This window comes from Gorilla gorilla, chromosome 1 (genome assembly GCF_029281585.2).
Source record: "Gorilla gorilla gorilla isolate KB3781 chromosome 1, NHGRI_mGorGor1-v2.1_pri, whole genome shotgun sequence".
NCBI lineage: Eukaryota > Metazoa > Chordata > Mammalia > Primates > Hominidae > Gorilla > Gorilla gorilla.
The window spans coordinates 76,447,169-76,465,885 of record NC_073224.2 but is presented as its reverse complement, the minus strand read 5'-3'; the positions used below and the strand labels follow the sequence as shown (position 1 = coordinate 76,465,885).

At 36.6% G+C, this 18,717-nt stretch overlaps 1 protein-coding gene and 1 pseudogene across 1 annotated transcript in view; both read right to left on the bottom strand.

The window, feature by feature from the left end:
* Positions 1-18,717, bottom strand: part of ACBD6 (acyl-CoA binding domain containing 6) — a 218,666-nt gene that overhangs the window by 53,911 nt on the left and 146,038 nt on the right. The gene's annotated exons all lie outside the window — the stretch shown is intronic.
* LOC115932231 (uncharacterized) lies at positions 8,439-8,532 on the bottom strand (annotated as a pseudogene).

Below are 18,717 nucleotides of genomic sequence, written 5' to 3'. Positions count from 1 at the left end.
AGGGCCTTAACCAGAAGCCCAGATAGTTCATCCACACTAATACAAAGGAAAGTGAACTATAAAAGCACAGATGCAGGTAAGTCAGTAGATATGGTAGTGAGAATTTGCGGAAGTTCTTTTTTAATGGCTCCTGTTTCATCAGTTAAACGGGAAGGAAGGTCACCAGCACAGAATGATGATGAGGATCCAGATATCTAAATTTTGAGGAGAGAAGAGAAAATATGAAAAAGTCATCTAACTGGTAGAGTTCATGGGATAAGGAAATGTAGTGTCACTGCTGAGATTAGTGGTTATAAACATGGAGTGAGCATGGTTGTGTATTTTTTTCCAGCCATATTTAGCTGCATGGGTGGAGGTTTGGAAGAGTAGAATTCATTTAAATATCTGCTTTCTGAAAGTCTACTATATACCAGGGACACAGCAATAAACAAGCCAAGTTACAGTCTTTGCCTTTATGGAGTTTACAACGTAGTTTACATATTGCAAAATAGAAACAACCTATATATCTTAACAGTGGAATGGCTACAAGTATAGTACACTGCAGGCATATTATACGATACTAGGTAGTCATAAGAAATTATGTTAAAAAGAATATGGATATGAGAAAATATTAATAATAAAGTAGGTTATAAAACTATGTAGAGCATGGTCCCATTTTTGTTTTAAAATTGTATCTCTACCTATAGGAAAAAGATTTTAAAAGCATGAGAATGAAAACAGGGATTACCTTGAGGATAATATTATAGATGACAAAGATTTTCTTTTGTTTGCATTATCAGTTTTCCCTATTTTCTGTATAGGTTCCATCAGGATATAAATATGCTGCTATCTCTCCAAACCTTAACCATCCCTCTAATGCCCCATTTCTCTCCTCTTTACAGCAAAATTCATGAAAGCGTTGTCTATACTCTAATTCCTCCTTCCCATTATCTCTTGAACCCACTTGAATCAGATGTTCACTTCCACTATTCTTCCTGTTATTGTCAGGAAAACCAATCACTTGTTTTTGTAAAAATTTATAAAATATATTATTACTTTGTAATAAGAAAAAGTTACAGTTAAAATTTATTTTTATGCTCTCTGTGGTCATGGTATTGTTGGTACACTCTCTGAATTGGAATACCATCTACACGTTTACAAACTTCTTCAGTGATTTAATTATTACTTAGCTGTTCCAAGGAAAAACTCATCAAACCGACTAAAATCATGGTTACTTATAAGTAGCTCTTTACAATTACAAGCATGATAGGCTTACCTACCACTTCCCAATCCATTTCTTGTTTGCTGTGTTCCTCAGATCACCATGCCTAATTTGGAGCTTTTGTGTTCAGATGCTGTGGGCTGAAGTGTTCTACTGTTTAATGTGAAATGTTGAGATTTTTGATCTTTCAATTTAGGGAATGTCTACCTAGAAATCAATTAGAGCAAGGACATGAACATAAGAACCATGACTCCAATTACAGAATTGACTGGCAAGTGGGGAATAGAAAGACAGGAGGCCAACCAGACAGTCCTCTAATTAGATTATCTATTCTGCCTTCCAAGAGTAGTAGAGAAAAGGATCAGTCTTTAAAAAAGATATCAAGATTTTTCAACTCTGAATTGTTTGTATGCATCTAAGCACTTTGATAAAGGATAGGTACTTGAGTGAAACAAAGAAAAGACAATTATCTTAAATTATTATCTAATCCAACTGTAGTGTTTAGGGACCCAAATGTAAGTTGTTCTTCTCTTACTCATTTTTTGTATGCCTAGCATACAATAGGCACTTAAGGAATATTCAATCATGAACATAATTATTTGGAATGATTATGACTCACTAATATAAAGCCTGTTCAGTTTTAAATTATTATTAATAATTATCTTAAGTCTACTATAATACACTTACTATTATAATTATGATGCCTTAATAAACCACATCACCATGTCTCTATAAAATCTTTACCCTGTTAGTCTTCTTTGTGTGTTAAAATGGAATTGATATTAAAGCATGAGTATAAGCCCAAACATTTTTTCTCAATAATCTCAGAATAGAATATAGGAACCTAAACCTTAGTCTTTGCAGACATTCTGTTTTAAAATATATTACAAAGAATAAATGGAATTGAACGTCAAGAATGAATAAGTGAAAGCTTTTACTCATCTGGTTTACAACTTATATCAGCTAATTTTTCTAGATTTAAATTGATTGAATTTTTTTTGTTGTTTCATTTCAAATGACTACACCAGAAAAGGTTGTTTGTCATGATTATTTATGTTTTTCCCTTCTGTTTATCTTAAAGGAAATGTTCAAATTTAATCAATATGAAGTTGTTATAAACAGCAGCAGAAACTATTCTAATGAATTAAAATAGGTTATATGTTTGAAATCTTTTTAATAGATGAAACATTAGGGTAAAATAAAAATACCCAACTGAATTAAAAATAAACAAAATTACATAATAGAGTTAAAATGTAAAAAAATTCAAGCATGCTTAAAATTGAAGCTATGAAAGCATAAAAACACATAACCTAAATACTTCAAATATTTAAAAAATCTTGTAAAAAAGAGTTTATTCCACCTCCATATCCTGTTTCCAAATAAATATTAAAAACCTATAAGCAATATACACAAATGATAAAATAATATACAAAGTTTAAAGACTCAGATTCTCAAACAAGGAAAGGCAAAAAGTACCCATAATCCTCCTAAATGATTCTTTATCATACCTTTAAAATGGTAGAGAATCATGGAAGCTCCCTTCCATTTGGCCTGTTTTTCTCTGTTCTGACTCTTACAGGATTCTAAACTATCACCCAACACTTTGAGACTGTATTCAAAAACAGCTACTCCTCTTTATAAGTTTAAGCAGAACCTTCAGCCTTCACAATCCTTACTTAAAACTGTCTCCCACGACCTCCTTCATCTTTTAACTGTATTATGTTTGTGTTCTTCTGCTCCTTTGAAGGTAAGGATCATGGTATAATTTAACTTTATAGACTACAATTTCTTTTATCCTTTGTATCTGCACAAAACTTCGCATATAGTAAAAGTAAGCATAAAAACAAAACAAAACAAAACAAAACAAAAACAAACAGGCCAGGTGTGGTGGTTCACGCCTGTAATCCAGCACTTTGGGTGGCCGAGGCAGGTGAATCGCTTGAGCCCAGGAGTTTGAGACCGGCCTGGGTGACAGAAAGACACCCTATCTCAAAAGAAAAATAAACTACTTGCAAGAAAAGTAAATATAGTTGGCTTTCTTGATTTTTGGCATTTTCAAGTACCTGGAATAGGGCCCAGAGTAGGGAAAAAATGCTGATGAGGACCATATTAGACACATTGTGACCAGTTGGCTCTGTATAGAAGAATTCTTCTAGCTGGTTTGAGAAAGCAATGAAAGGCCTGTCTTTGCCTATGAAATATGAGATGCAACAGTGGAAAAAGAGACTGAACAGTTAAAAAACAGCAAAGAGTAAAGAGCATAAATGGGTAAGAGGCCAGCAGAGCCTAATGGTAATTAGAAGGAATGGGGTAGCAACAGTAGCAGGCAGCAGAAATTAGAAGCTATGACAGAGGTGGCAACTTGTAGACATTTTAGACCACAGAGAATAGCCAGCCATAAAGAGGACTGGGCTGCATGCCAACCAGTAGGTTTTAGCAATTGCAAGAGAGAAAGAGAAGCTTCAGCCTTATGTCTCACACCAGTTATAAATACCCATGGTATAGTAAAATGATTTAAGAAGGAAGTAATGAAGTATGGAATATATTTTTAAAAAAGTATTTCATAGAAAAACAGTTAAAAAATAAAAGGCAGAATGTAACTGTTCAGCTAACTGAAAAGAACACTTATCTAGAATGTTTAACCTTCCAGTGCTACAGAGTTGAGACTTCACTGCTGTAAAGAAAGAAAAAGGAGCAAACATTGACCGAATACCCACTGTGTGCTGGAAATTTTACAACATCATTTCTTTTCATTCTCACAACAACCCTATTACGTAAACACTATTATTCCCATTTTCAAAATGAGTAAAATGATGCTCAGAGACATTATATAACTTGCCTAAGGTCCCAGGCCCTTCTAACAACACAATCTGTATTTTCTCAACTCTGCTACTAGAAAAGAGAAAGGAGAATCAACACAGATAATACAAATAAAAAGAAATGCAGTTAAAATTTTTTATTTTTTTCAGGTTAAAGATAATAGGTGGCCTAAGTTATGGTATCACATATAGCATGCTTGTGTAATTCCTATTACCAAAATCTCAAAACTGACATATCATCAGAGAGTGAATAATCTTACTCTTCAACACTATACACTCTTCTTTACCTCTGCATCAGTTGATTGCTATACTTTTTCAAGTTATACATATTTTGAGAAGCTGGAGCTTAGTCTCTATATTTGTATTAATTTACCGAGCTGGTCTAGCATTCAAAGTTAGGTAAATAAGAACAAAGCCAAACTCTTTGAAGGGTGTCTTGCTTACTGCATACCGTTTCTATAACACTATTCAGTAAAAACTCAATATACCTTAATCCACTCTATTCTAAATCCCTTGATGGTGAATGACCAGAAGTAAAAAAGAGAAATCCAGGAAATAATTATTTTCATTCATATTCTCATTCATCTTTCACTTTTACAGTGAAAATTTACATAGTCTGTTAGGCCCACAAAACAGTTCCTCCTCTACAGAAGGTGCTATGAAATAGGCACTTTCATTAGTTGTTAGGAGCATACATTAGTATAAATCATTTAGAAAATGAAAAGATTTATAAATCTTTTAGAAAAAATAAAATCATTTCCTTTCACTTAGCATTTCTAGAAAGGTATCCTAAAAATACTTCAAATATTTAAAAAACCTTATAAAAAAGTTTATTCCAGTATTATCCAGAATAGCAAGGAATTAGAAACAATCTAAGTGTCCAACAACACAGGGAAAGTTGAGTCGATTATTATGCAGCAATTTCAAATGATGGTCATAAAACATTTATAACTTAGAACATCATTACAATATTATTAATGTAAAATGGAATTATAAAAAATGTTTTTATACTAAGATCTAAACTATATAAAGCAAGCAAATAAACCAAAAAACACTGTATATTTAAAAATGTTTTAAAAACCTACCACAATGTAAACAGTATGTCTATGTGGTTTTTTTTTTAACTTTTCCGCATATTCTGATATTTCTATTATGAACAAGTGCTATCTTTGTAATGAAAAATTTTAAAACCTTGAAATTTTAAAGTTACATTGTTTTACAATGTAGCAAAACCTAGCCTGTAGCAGCTCCCTAGCCTGTAGCAGCTCCCTGAAAACCAGCAGCAAGTGCTGGAGATCTGAAATTCTGAAGCTAAAATTTTAGAAATCCCATCCAGCTTGAGAGATATGGTAAGCATACTGGATGAGGGATATAGGTAGCAAGTGTTGACAGGCTAGATCGGTTAGATCTAACAAGATGGAATTTAACAGACATAGAGAAAAGATCCCGTACCAAGGACCAAGTAGTCACAAACTACATCGTGGAGTAATCTTAGGAGAAACATAAATAGAAGATTTAGGGGCTTTAGTAGAATGTGAGCTCAGTGAATTTTGATGTAACTACTCAAAAGCAAATTAAATTTTAGAAATATATTAATAGGTACATACTATTAGAATGAGGAAAGTGATAGTGCTTGTGGTAGGCAGAAATCCAAAGTAAGCCCCAATGACCCAGGCCCTTGTATAATTCCCTTGCCTTGAGTGACGGTGGCACCAGTGAATGTGATGGGAAACCACTTTCATGATGGAGGGCAGAGATGGAATGGAGAGAGCTGGCCTCAAAGAAACAAATAGCCATGTTGACCATTTTGTGAACTGCCTAAGGAGAGGGATGGTGTCTAGGAATGAGGGCCTCAAGTAACTAAGAGGACTGCAAACTCTAGATGAGAATGAAGACTTATGAAGCCTTGAGCAGAGGAACCAGATAAGCCATGCCATAATGCTTGACCCATGGAGACTGTGAGAAAACAAAAGTGTGTTAAGTTGCTAAATTTGTGGTAATTTATTATGCAGCAATAGAAAACTGATACAGGCTGGGCATGGTAGCTCATGCCTGTAATCCCAATACTTTGGGAGGCCAGGGCAGGAGAATCACTTGAGCCTGGGCAACATGGCAAGACCCCATCTACAAAAAATACAAAAATTAGCCAGGCATAGTGTGCACCTGTAGTCCCAGCTACCTGGGAGGCTGAGGTGGGAGGATTGCTTGAGGCTAGGAGGTCGAGGCTGCAGTGAGCTGTGACCATGCCACTGCACTCCACCCAGGGTGATAGTGAGACCTTGTCTCAATAACAAAAAACAAAACAAAACAAAACAAAAATAATGAAAAACGAAAAAAATCCAAACCCAAACTAATACAGAGCTATTCTTTTCTAGGGTCAGATAATTCCTGCAGTGTTAGTAGTAAAGAGCTGTGGGTGAAAAGTACCTTGAAAGATATACATAAAGAGCCTGAAATAGGCTTTGGCTGGATGGTAAAGTAACTTTAAATCATGTCATGTTAGGAACGAAAGACGAAATATCTGAAAACAATAAAACTGTTTGCTTCTATACGGCTACACATTTTAGAAGTAGGAAGAGTATGAGAAAATTATAGGGAGTCAAACACTTAATTTTTCAACAGAAAGTTTTTTTTTTTTTTTTCTGAGACAGAGTCATGCTTTGTCGCCTAGGCTGGAGTAAAGTGGCGCGATCTTGGCTCACTGCAGCCTCCCCCTCCTGGGGGTTGAAGCAATTCTCCTGCCTCAGCCTCCCCAGTAGCAAGGATTAAAGGTGCCTGCCATCATGGCCAGCTAATTTAGTAGAAACAGGGTTTCACCATGTTGGCCCAGCTGGTAGAAAGATCTTTTCAAACTTAAAACGGCTACCATAATGTTCCTTCAATTCCCTATCCTTGAAAATTTTCAAGCTTAGATGGACGACTGATAAGCAGGCACATATAAAGAGGTTCTAGGCCGGGTGCGGTGGCTCACGTCTGTAATCCCAGCACTTTGGGAGGCTGAGGCGGGTGGATCACGAGGTCAAGAGATCAAGACCATCCTGGCTAACACGGTGAAACCCCATCTCTACTAAAAATACAAAAAATTAGCCGGGCGTGGTGGCGGGCGCCGGTAGCTACTCGGGAGGCTGAGGCAGGAGAATGGCGTGAACCTGGGAGGCGGAGCTTGCAGTGAGCCGAGATTGCGCCACTGGGCGACACAGCGAGACCCCGTCTCAAAAAAAAAAGAGATTCTAAGCATTTCTAGATGGCCTGATTAATAATCTTGTCTCTCTCTTAGGCATTTCCATCTTTAAATACTGTATGTGTATAAAGAGGTACTTCTATTTACAGCATAAATATTTGCAGTGCCTAGTGTACTGTAGGCAGCCAATAAATATTTGTTGAATGAATAAATGCACAAAAGAAAAATATAATGAAAGAAAAAATGAGAATATTAATATCCTACGATCTAATTGCCTTTTAATGCTCCTTTTGGGCAAATTAAAAATAAAACCTTGATGGCAATGAAAGTAGCAGCAGCTATCTGTGGGAGAAAGAAGTATGTCTTTTTGTAGCAAATAAATCAATATAGAGAAGTGACAAGAGCTCTGGACTGTGAGTTTTAGTCTTGGCACTACCACTTTTGGTGCAAAAAATGAACGGAAATGATCAGTCCTGGGGTTCAGGCTGAGTTAGAAGGCACGTTGAGGCAGGAAGAAGTGTAGGATCAGGAGAACTGAGGAAATGGGAGCTATTAAGAGTATTAAGATCTAGAGAATTTTCAGAATTTGAGGTTGTGACAGGAAGCAAGCTCAAAGATGTTAAGTGTTCAAGTAAGTTAAAATGGAGTATAAATGAATGTAGCCAGGGTTGAGGGGTTTTCACAGACCAAGGATTGGTAGGTGTTAGTATGAATGCTGAAGTGTCTGAATAAGGATAGCTTTAGATAGAATGGAGAAGTAAATTGTAAGCCTGCCCCTCCATTAATTAAAAATCCAGTCCAAAAAGCTATCAATTTTTAAACAGTCTAATTCATTTTTTTGATATACAAATGTTCCTTATTTCTTGTCTGCTATATTCCATAGCCTTCTAAACCTTTATTTTCTACTTATTCAACTGCTTTTACTAAGAACTTATCACAAACTTATTAGGCAACATATCAACAAATAAAATCTGAATAAGCTTTCTTTTTGCTCTTATAATTTTTTTCTCTCAGGTTAATAGGACAAAATATCATTAGGAATCAAAAATATAACTGAATATTACCCTTTTCACTAAAAATGTTATTCACAGCATTTATAGGCGAAGGGGCAATTTTTTCCTGAGTTTTTTTTAACCCATTTTAGGATGTTGCGAGAGCAGTATCACTTGTTTAATATAACTTTGTATCCTTTATTTAACTTAATTTTTCTTATAAAGTAAGTTTTTATTTACTTATAAAAAAAATAGAACGCTTCACGAACTTGCATGTCAGGGGCCATGCTAATCTTCTCTGTATCATTCCATTTTTTTAGTATAATAAAAAATATAAATAAAAAATTTTAATTTCTTTTTTTTTTTTGGAAACGTCTCACTCTGTCACCCAGGCTGGCTCACGGCGATCTCGGCTCACTGCAAGCTCTGCCTCCCAGGTTCACGCCATTCTCCTGCCTCAGCCTCCCGAGTAGCTGGGACTACAGGCACCCGCCACCACGCCTGGCTAATTTTTTGTATTTTTAGTAGAGATGGGGTAGCCAGGATGGTCTCAATCTCCTGACCTCGTGATCCACCTGCCTCGGCCTCCCAAAATGCTGGGATTACAGGCGTGAGCCACCGTGCCCAGCCTTTTAATTTCTTTAGTATAAAAAAATAAATAAAATTTTTTTAGTATAATAAATTTTATGTGTTGCCAAAGCAACCACTCAAGTTAGCTTTTAAAAATGGATTTAATTTTTCCATTAAAGATGGGCTCTGTTAGAGTCGTATGACCTTGTTTATTAGTGGGCCTTTCTCTTTAATATTGTTTTATCCTGAAATAAATCACTTCCTATTCTTGTTAGCTTCTCTTTCTATCCTGCATAGAGTTTTTATTAATGTTTCAAATCCTCTTTGGTTTTTCCTCTAAATATCACTGTAAAACTGATTTTTTTTCCTCAAGTCTTGAAATCTTTAAGCTATCATAAAATCACGTAAATATTTTTTTTTCTATTTGTATTCTAATTTCCTCCTCCTAACAACTGCATAATTTTGATGTAATCAACCAGGCTACACAATAATAGTACAACTAAAGGTGTTTCAATCCTCTCCAGTGACCTTTTTTTTTTTTTTTTTTTTTTTTTTTGAGCAGAGTCTTGCTCTGTCGCCCAGGCTGGAGTACAGTGGTGCGATCATAGCTCACTGCAGCCTCGATCTCCTGGGCTCAAGCGATCTCCCTGCCTCAGCCTCCAAAGTAGCTGGGACTATAAATGCAGGCCATTATGCCTGGCTAAATATTTTTTACTTGTATTAATAGAAAAGATAAGGTCTTGCTATGTTGCTCAGGCTGGTCTCCAACTTCTAAGCTCAAGCGATTCTTCCACCTTGGCCACCCAAAGTGCTTGGATTACAGGTGTGAGCCACCATGCCTGGCCGACTCCTAATTCTGATTTCTTCCCAGCATTTCACTCAATGTGTTAAGAGACCCTAGTTCAGGTATTTGAGAAATCGATCTATATTTTCTATTGTTGTTACCGAAACATAAATCCTTGGTCAATTCAACATCAATAACCAAAATTAATACAACGGTATCTTCACTGGTATTCCTTCCTATTCCCTTTCTCCCTAGTAACAGTACACTGTTACTAATCACTCTAAAAAATTCCTTATACTCCTCATTTAAAACACACCCACACTCACCCAAATTCCTTACTCTGAGTATTTATGGCTTCCATAGTCTGCCCGAGCTGTTTCTGCTACCTATCCCTTTCCACACCTCAGCATCCTTCAAATATCACTTAGCCTTTACAGTACAAGATAGGCCACAATTCATAACTGAAGATGTCTCCAACTACGGTGCTCCCTAGTAATCTCTCCCTTTTTTTCCTATTACCTCTTCCAATGCACTTGCAGATGATCTCTCATTATGGGATTTGGTTATAGTCTGGCTCATAATTGTTCTTTAATAATTTAACGAGTTTTCTACTGTCTCAGATAGTAAGCGATGTCAGGGCAGGAACCACAGTTTGTACCTCTTGTGTCTCCTAATGTCTTGTTGCATCCAGGTCATGGAGTAAGTATTTAATAAAATATTTGAGTTAAATTTAATAATTTCAGGGCTGTTACTTTTCCTATGTTTATATTGCTGATTTTATTCTTATGGTAATCTGTATGCAGAATTTCTAGTAACTACTCTTAACCATAATAAATAATCCTATGAAATATAATATAGGTGAATTGCAGATATCTATTTCCATAGAAAACTGATAAAAATATATAGGTTTATTCTCAATCTAGACATCTTTATGTCATTCTATAGCTTATATTACTTTTCAGGTATCCCTTTAATCTGGGTGCTGTCAGTTACCTGCCAGATATTACTTTTTTTTTTTTTTTTTTTTTTTTTTTTTTTTTTTTTGAGACAGTCTTGCTCTGTCACCCAGGCTGGAGTACAATGGCACAATCCCGGCTCACTGCAACCTCTGCCTCCTGGGTTCAAGCAATTCTCCTGCCTCGGCCTCCCGACTAGCTGGGACTACAGGTGCGTGCCACCACGCCTGGCTAATTTTTTGTATTTTTTAGTAGAGACAGGGTTTCACTGTGTTAGCCATGATGGTCTCGATCTGACCTTGTGATCCACCTGCCTCAGCCTCCCAAAGTGCTGGAATTACAGGTGTGAGTCACTGTGCCTGGCCCGATATTACGTTTTTTTTTTTTTGATAGGGCATTGAGATACCACTTCACATCTCTATTAAGATGGCTAGTATCAAAAACACAGAAAATGACAAGTGTTGGCTAGGATTTGGGGAAAGTGGAACCTTCAAGTATTGCTAATGAGAATGTAAAATGGTGCACCTGCTGTGAAAATGGCTTGGCAATTCCTCAACAAATTAAACAGAGAATGATCCAGCAATTCCACTTTCCAGAATTGAAAGCAGGGACTTGAACAGGTATTTTTATATCCATGTTCACAGTGGCATCATATACAATAACCAAAAGGTGGGAACAATATGAATATCCATCAGCAGATGAAAGGATAAACAAAATATGGTATATACATACAAAGTGAGTATTATTCGGCCTCAAAAAGGAATGCAATTCTGACACATGCTACAACATAAACCTTGAAGACATTATGCTAAATAAAATAAGCCAGACACAAAAGGACAAATATGCTACAATTCCATTTACATAAGGTACATGTAGTCAAATTCAGAGAGACAGAAAGTAGAATTATGGTGGCCAGGAGGCGGGGTGGGGATAATGGGCATTTATTGTTTAATGAGCACAGACTTTCAGTTTGGGAAGATAAAAAAGTTCTGGAGATAGACGATGGTAATGATTGCACAACAATGTGAATGGATGAATAAATGAATGCTTTATTGTTAATATTATTATTATTATTATTTTAGAGATGAGGTCTTGCTATGTTGTCCAGGCTGGCCTCAAACTCCTAGGCTCAAGTGATCCTCCTGCCTTAGGCTCCTGAGGATCAGGAGGTTTTCACCACGTTGGCCAGGTTGGTCTCTTACTCCTGACCTAAGGTGATCCACTCGCCTCAGCCTCCGAAAAGCTGGGATTACAGGTGTGAGCCTCCGCACCCAGCCATATTTTTTATAGGTTTTGTTAGATTTGGGTTCAACATTTTTTGGAAGAATACAAGTATTACTCTGCTTCCTACTGAGAGGGGGCCTTAAAAAGCAGACGGCATTTGAGACAGTGAGGATGGAAGCATGTGAGAGACAGTAAGGGTAAACAATACAGGTAAAGAACAAACATGAGCAAAGGCACAGATGGAACAAGTGTGTGATATGTTCAAGGAAAGAAACTACATTAACTAGAGATAAGATTTTTCAATACTGTTCACTGCACTTTATACACAGAGTACATCCCATTCAGCCCTGCTGAATCAGCATATCTAGGGATGAAGGCTCAGATACCTTTATTTTTACAAAGTTCCCAAGAAAATTAAATACTTTACCAGGTCTGAAACTTACTGTCCCAGAGAATAGTGTACCTGTAAGTAGCTTGTTCGTGGTATGTCAAGCTCATTCCTACTTCAGGGATCTTTTTATTACGACTTACAGCAACTTCTCTTCATTGAATTCTCAGCTTGTCACTTTCTCAGTAAAGTCTTACCTGATCACTGTTTAAAGTAACCACCACTATTTTATTTCTTAGAACTTAACTGATATTAATTTTGGCATATTTTCTTCATTAGAATGTATGCTCTAAAAGAACGTGAATCTTGTCTTGTTTACTATAATTCTAATGCCTAGAAGAGGTATGGGGTACATAAAAGGTAGGCACTAAATATCCACAGAATGAATGGATAAATTTGGCTGACTTATGAAATTCTTTTTGGAATATTCTTATGTAATATAGATAGAAAATAATAAAATTATTCTTTAAGCTTTTCTTCACTGAGATTGGTTAGCAAATACTTCTTGAGAATTTCTTTTTGTCATTTTAGATGTTTCACTCTGTGATAGCCCATGTCACCTTACTGGTTAACAGAAAAAATTTGGGCAGCATTTCATAGAAGACAACTGCAACTCTGAACATCTATCCAATCAGTTCAATAATAATTTCCAAATGTACTTAATGGCCTATTAAATCAGTAATTAGAAATCAAATTTTGCTAGGCTGCAAAAGATGTCAGAATTATGTATGCTCAGACTAAGATATTTTAAAATTAAAATTGTATTTAATTAGCATTCCTCAGAGAAATATATTTTAAAATTAAAATTTTATTTAATTAGTCTTCCCATAATCTATATTAAAAATTTATCTGTATCCTGCTGACTTACAAAAATATATGCAGGGCAGGGTAAAGATACAAAAAGAGCTTGTGGTGGTTAAAAAAATTCAATGACATAAAACAGTTAACAACCACAAAAAAAAAAAAAAGCCCAGCAAAGAAAATGATTTAAGGTTTAAGGAATAGAAAAAATATTAATAAAGCAAAAACATTTTAATATAGATAATTTTGTGAGTGTTTGAAAACATTTCCTCCCTTTCATCCACACTTTTATGAGCTAAAGTTAATGGATTTCTATTGCATTCCTGTTGTCACTACTACCAAATGCTTTCGTATGGATGAGGCAGATACCTGGTTATTTAAGGAGCAGGATAAATGGGCCAAGACAGCTTTCCCTATCCCCAATTCACCAGGGAACATTTGAAAATTCCACCTGACATGAGGACAGCACTGTGCTCTTAAACAATCTGCAGTTTGATCCGATTGTTCCCTAGTGGGGGAGGTACGCCACAGCTCACTCAAGAGTCATTGATTGGATTAACAGCCTAATTCCCAACAGATGAATAGAATACTGATGTCTTGTCAGCCCAGATCACAAAAGGAAAACACAATCTGCTTCTACAGCTCAGAGATTTAACCCTCTATTTACCCTGAAGCTACAATGTCAGTTTTGAGTACTGTAATTTATTCATAACTATTTGCCTATAAATATTATCAAATGTGGTTTCATCACCACCCACAAGCTTTCATCCCCCTTTATGGTATTTTTTTTTAAACACTTGCCATGGACTAGGGGATATGGTAATTTTAAAAAATGTTTAAAAACATGAAAAGATTTTTATTTCAATTTTTACTGTACACATTAGTCTTGCCGCCTAAATTCTTTCCTGGGTCTCCTAAAAAAAAGTTAAATAAGCTGTTTTATTTAGGGCCCCAATAAAGTAGGACTGCCAATGAAAGAAAAGTAACAAAACCCATGCATTCAAAGATAAAACTATTTTGAGCTATTTTTTCTATTATAAGTGACTGGTTTTAAGGAGAATGAATGACTGTATTAAAGGGAATAGATTCTCAATAAATGTTAGCTTTAGTTTATTCCCCTGCTGCACCTCTATCTACCAGCCCTTCTGTAATTTAACAACTTTTGTGTATGACTGTACAACTAAGAACCAAATAAGAAGGTCTTATTTCTGATATAGTTTTTTAAAAATAAGAATAAAACACGTCCTCCAAGTCACTTATGAATTAGAATTCTATAATAAAGACATATGCAACATTGTCTCTGAATAGTAAAGCACACAAAGATGCAGTATTCCAGGTGGCTTTAATAATACCTTATTTTGTATACCTTTCTGCATGCTGTATACTGTCAATGTAACAACAACAAAAAAGATTTATGTCAATTGTGAGTAAAAACGATAGTAGTGGCTAATGCTGTTTACTGCACTAGGCAATTTTTACATGAGTTCTTTTATTAATCCCATCCAACCACCTTATGAAATAGGTACTAAGTTATCTCATTTCACAAATGAAGAAACGCACGCTTAGGTTAAGTAACTTGTCCAAGGTCACATGATTTGTAAGTGGCAGAGTCAGAACTTAGAAGGTCTCTGGCTCCCAACCTTATGCTCTTAACTATGACTGGGATTTCATGGGTTTCTCTGTGTATCTTCATACGTATATGGAGGTTTTACAGTATTCTAATCTTAAGATTCATTCTTCTCTTTGAGTATGCTACCATTCTTTTGGGAAAACATCTTTAAGTGCATGTCCTGTACTGACTTTTCTTTTTCTTTAGGACATTTCAGCAAGGATGTCATAATAGCTCACTAAAATTAGCCATGTCAAAACCAGAGCTCATTATTTTTTTGCCCATGGCTTTGAAGTCATGTTCAACTTCTCTTTTATTTTTTATATTATCTTTCATCAAGTGAGGTTGATTGAATTCTCCTTCTGTAATATATATATCTCTGGTTCTTTCTTTTTCCACAGTAATGAACTCTATCCAGGCCCTCACTTCCTAATCCACTAACTCCTACAAGAGCTTCCTTAATAATTTATCTAGTCTCCCATCCCTTTTGCAAGCATTGTCTTATGCATGCCACTACTCTGTTTAAAACTTTGAAGCTTATTCCAACTGTCTTCAAGTCATACAAGAATTTCTAACTACGGATTTCCCTAGCTTTGAACAGAATCTGTCATATTGCTAAAATTTTTTTTTTTTTTTGAGATGGAGTCTTGCTCTGTTGCCCAGGCTGGTGTGCAGTGGCGTGATCTCAGCTCACTACAACCTCTGCCTCCCGGGTTCAAGCAATTCTCCTGTCTCAGCCTCCCGAGTAGCTGGGACTACAGGCACACGCCACCACGCCCGGCTAATTTTTTTTTTTGTATTTTTAGTAGAAACGGGGTTTCACCATATTGGTCAGGCTGGTCTCGAACTCCTGACCTCAGGTGATCCATGTGCCTCGGCCTCCCAAAGTGCTGGGATTACAGGCGTGAGCCACCGTGCCCGGCCTATTGTTACAATTTTTAAGACAGGGTCTTACTCTGTCACCCAGGCTGGAGTGCAGTGGCATGATCACGACTCACTGCAGCCTTGACCTCCCTGGACTCAGGTGATCCTGCCACCTCAGCCTTCCAAGTAGCTGAAACTACAGGTGTGTGCCACCATGCCCAGCTATTTTTTGTACTTTTTGTAGAGATGGGGTTTTACCGTGTCGCCCAGACTGGTCTTGAACATCTGGGCTCAAGCTATCCACCTGCCTCAGCCTCCCAAAGTGCTGGGATTACAGGTGTGAACCACTGCACCCGGCCTATTGTTATAATTTTTTAAATTAACATCGTATATACAGGAAGTTTAGATCAGTTCAAATATGATAATATATTGTATAATGAAAATAGATTGTTGGCTGGGCGTGCTGGTTTCTGCCTGTAATCCCAGCACTTTGGGAGGCTGCGGCAGGTGGATTGCTTGAGTTCGTAAGTTCAAGACCAACCTGGGCAGTATGGCGAAACCCCATCTCTACAAAAAAAATACAAAAATTAGCCAGGTTGTGGTGGTGTGTGCCTGTAGTCTCAGCTACTTGGGAGGCTGAGGTGGGAGGATGGCTTGAGCATGGGCGGCGGAGGTTGCAATGAGCTAAGATTGAGCCACTTGCACTCCAGCCTGGGCAACAGAGCCAGACCTTGTCTCAAAAAAAAAAAAAAACAAAAAACAAAGATTGTTTATATTCGGTATTATGATATTATATATTATAATCTAATTCCTTATGGTTACACTTCTATCATAACCATTACAGTAAAAGACACTTTTGAAAACTAACAATGACAGGAAGAGAAGATTACATTATTTGGAAAGAGACAAGGAAAAAGCTCAACTAACACCAATTTAAAAAATAATTCACAAGATATCGACAGCATAAAAGATTTTTAATGACACTACTGAGCTTTCCACAGATCTTTCTTGATTCAGACATGCTGTTCTTTAAGAACATTAAAACATATTTATATATCTTTTTACACAACACTTTATATGTGCCAACTCATTTGAAACTAACATCCTGAAATAAGTAAGGTAGGTTAATAGTAGCTATATTTCGTGGATAAGGAAACTCAAGTTCAACAAGATTAAATGACCTGCCCCCAAATGATAGCATGCCAAACAGCAGAGTTAGGGCTTAAATTTATGTTCCTCGATACAAATGGAATAAGTAAAGAAACGGCAAGTCTTGAGATATTAATGTCTAATTCCCATTTTTAGAGCACAAGCAAAAGTTATTGTTCAATTTGGATAATAAAACACAAGCTACTAATATTCTGGCTAGCCAAGATCCCTCTGCATCCCTGCCCCAAATATGCTGCTGACATTCATTCAGATAAGCATGAAGAAATCCAACTAAGAGAAGAAAGGACAGCCTCAATAATCAAAAAAGGTAACTTTATACTAAGATTAAATGATCTAAAACAAGTGTTTTGAAGATACAAATATCACAAACACATTCTATCACCAGCACACATCAAGACAGGTCTCACTAGAGGTTCCCTAGAAGCTGGAAGACCTTCAGGAAGATGATCCTCAAAGTCTTCCTCTTCTCAGTATATGAAAGAAGGAGCAACAGTGTGCATGAAGAAGCAGAACTGCTTCCCTACAGGTGAAAGACTTGGCAAGACTTTCATGGTGCTAGAGACTTGATGCTCTTGCCAGCAGAGCTTATTTCATAAGCTCTTGTAATTCTTTGGTCGTTCATATTGTGTTAACTCTTGAATTTGGGGTAAAATTTTATAGCCCTCAATAACATAAATTGGGCATACAGAAATCATTGTTCTGGATACCTTGGTCAGGGATAAAGTTGCCTAACAATGCTGGAAAGTATGGTAGCCATTAAAAAGAAAAATTCCTTGAAAGTCATGTTGTTTTTAACAAAGAGGTTTTCACATTCTACATGTCTGCAACTTTAGACTTCTATCATGTAATACAAAAACAGCACTTTAGGGCCGAGTGCGGTGGCTTACGCCTGTAATCCCAGCACTTTGGGAGGCCGAGGTGGGCGGATCATGAGGTCAGGAGTTCAAGACCAGCCTGACCAACATGGTGAAACCCCAGCTCTACTAAAAATACAAAAATTAGCTGGGCATGGTGGCGCATGCCTGTAATCCCAGCTACTCAGTTGGCTGAGGCAGGAGAATTGCTTGAACCCAGGAGGCGGGGGTTGCGGTGAGCCGAGATTGTGCCATTGCACTTCAGCCTGGGCAACAGAGCAAGACTCCGTCTCAAAAACAACAACAACAACAAAAAACTCACAGCATTTTAGCATGTATTCTAAAATAAGTCATATTAACTTTGGTTATCCTTAAAAAAAAAAGTAACATTAGCAATATCATACAGAAACCCCAAAAAAACCCCAAAATAAAAAAAATTTTAATAACAAAATCAAATCAATGATGTACTCTTTTTGGTAAAAGAAATATATTTTGTCTGATTATGGAAACCAGGTTAAAGATGAGGGCTTGAACAGTTGTGTCCTGAAACTAGCAGACTGCAGGTTTTATAAATACATACAGAAATAATTAAAATATAAGGGGTTTAGAGGGATTAATCTCCTTTGAATAATCTCTGCCACAAAGCCTGTAAAGACACTGCTGGCACCAGGCCCATGTCAGACCAGCTGTCGGATATCAGAGCAGTGGAGAGATTAACTGCTACCACTTCTGCACTGACCTCCTCTATGCAGTCTTCTCTGGACTCCATCTTCAGTACTTACTGCACCAGAAGTAAACTTTAGCTTAATAATACCAGTACAATGTGGAAAATCATCATTTGACTTGATTTACCTATCCTTTGCTGAGGATAAAAAAAAGAAGAAAGGTGGTGCTGGAAGGGAATCACAAAATACAGGGCTCCGAGGACTCTAGGGAAATGCAGAACGGCTCCAGAAAAGTGCTGATTACCTGATTTCATTCATTTAACCCACGGCAATTTCAAAGTCACCTTTAATTATTTTCAAACTGAGTTTTAAGTAATGCAGATAGTACCCTTAATCCCAAAGGAAGCACAAAGCGACTGATAACTCTTTTAAAATAACATTTATTTTACTTGAAAGCTAGCCACAAATTCAACGTATATTTTTTAAAAGGTGACAGTGCCAATAAATAAAACAAAAATATTTATAATACTGAGTGAGATGGATTTTTTTGGCCCCCCTCTATCGCTATTATACAGTATTTCCAGGACTTTAGAAGGAAACCATTAAAAAAATAGCTTTGAGGATGACATGAAATCAATG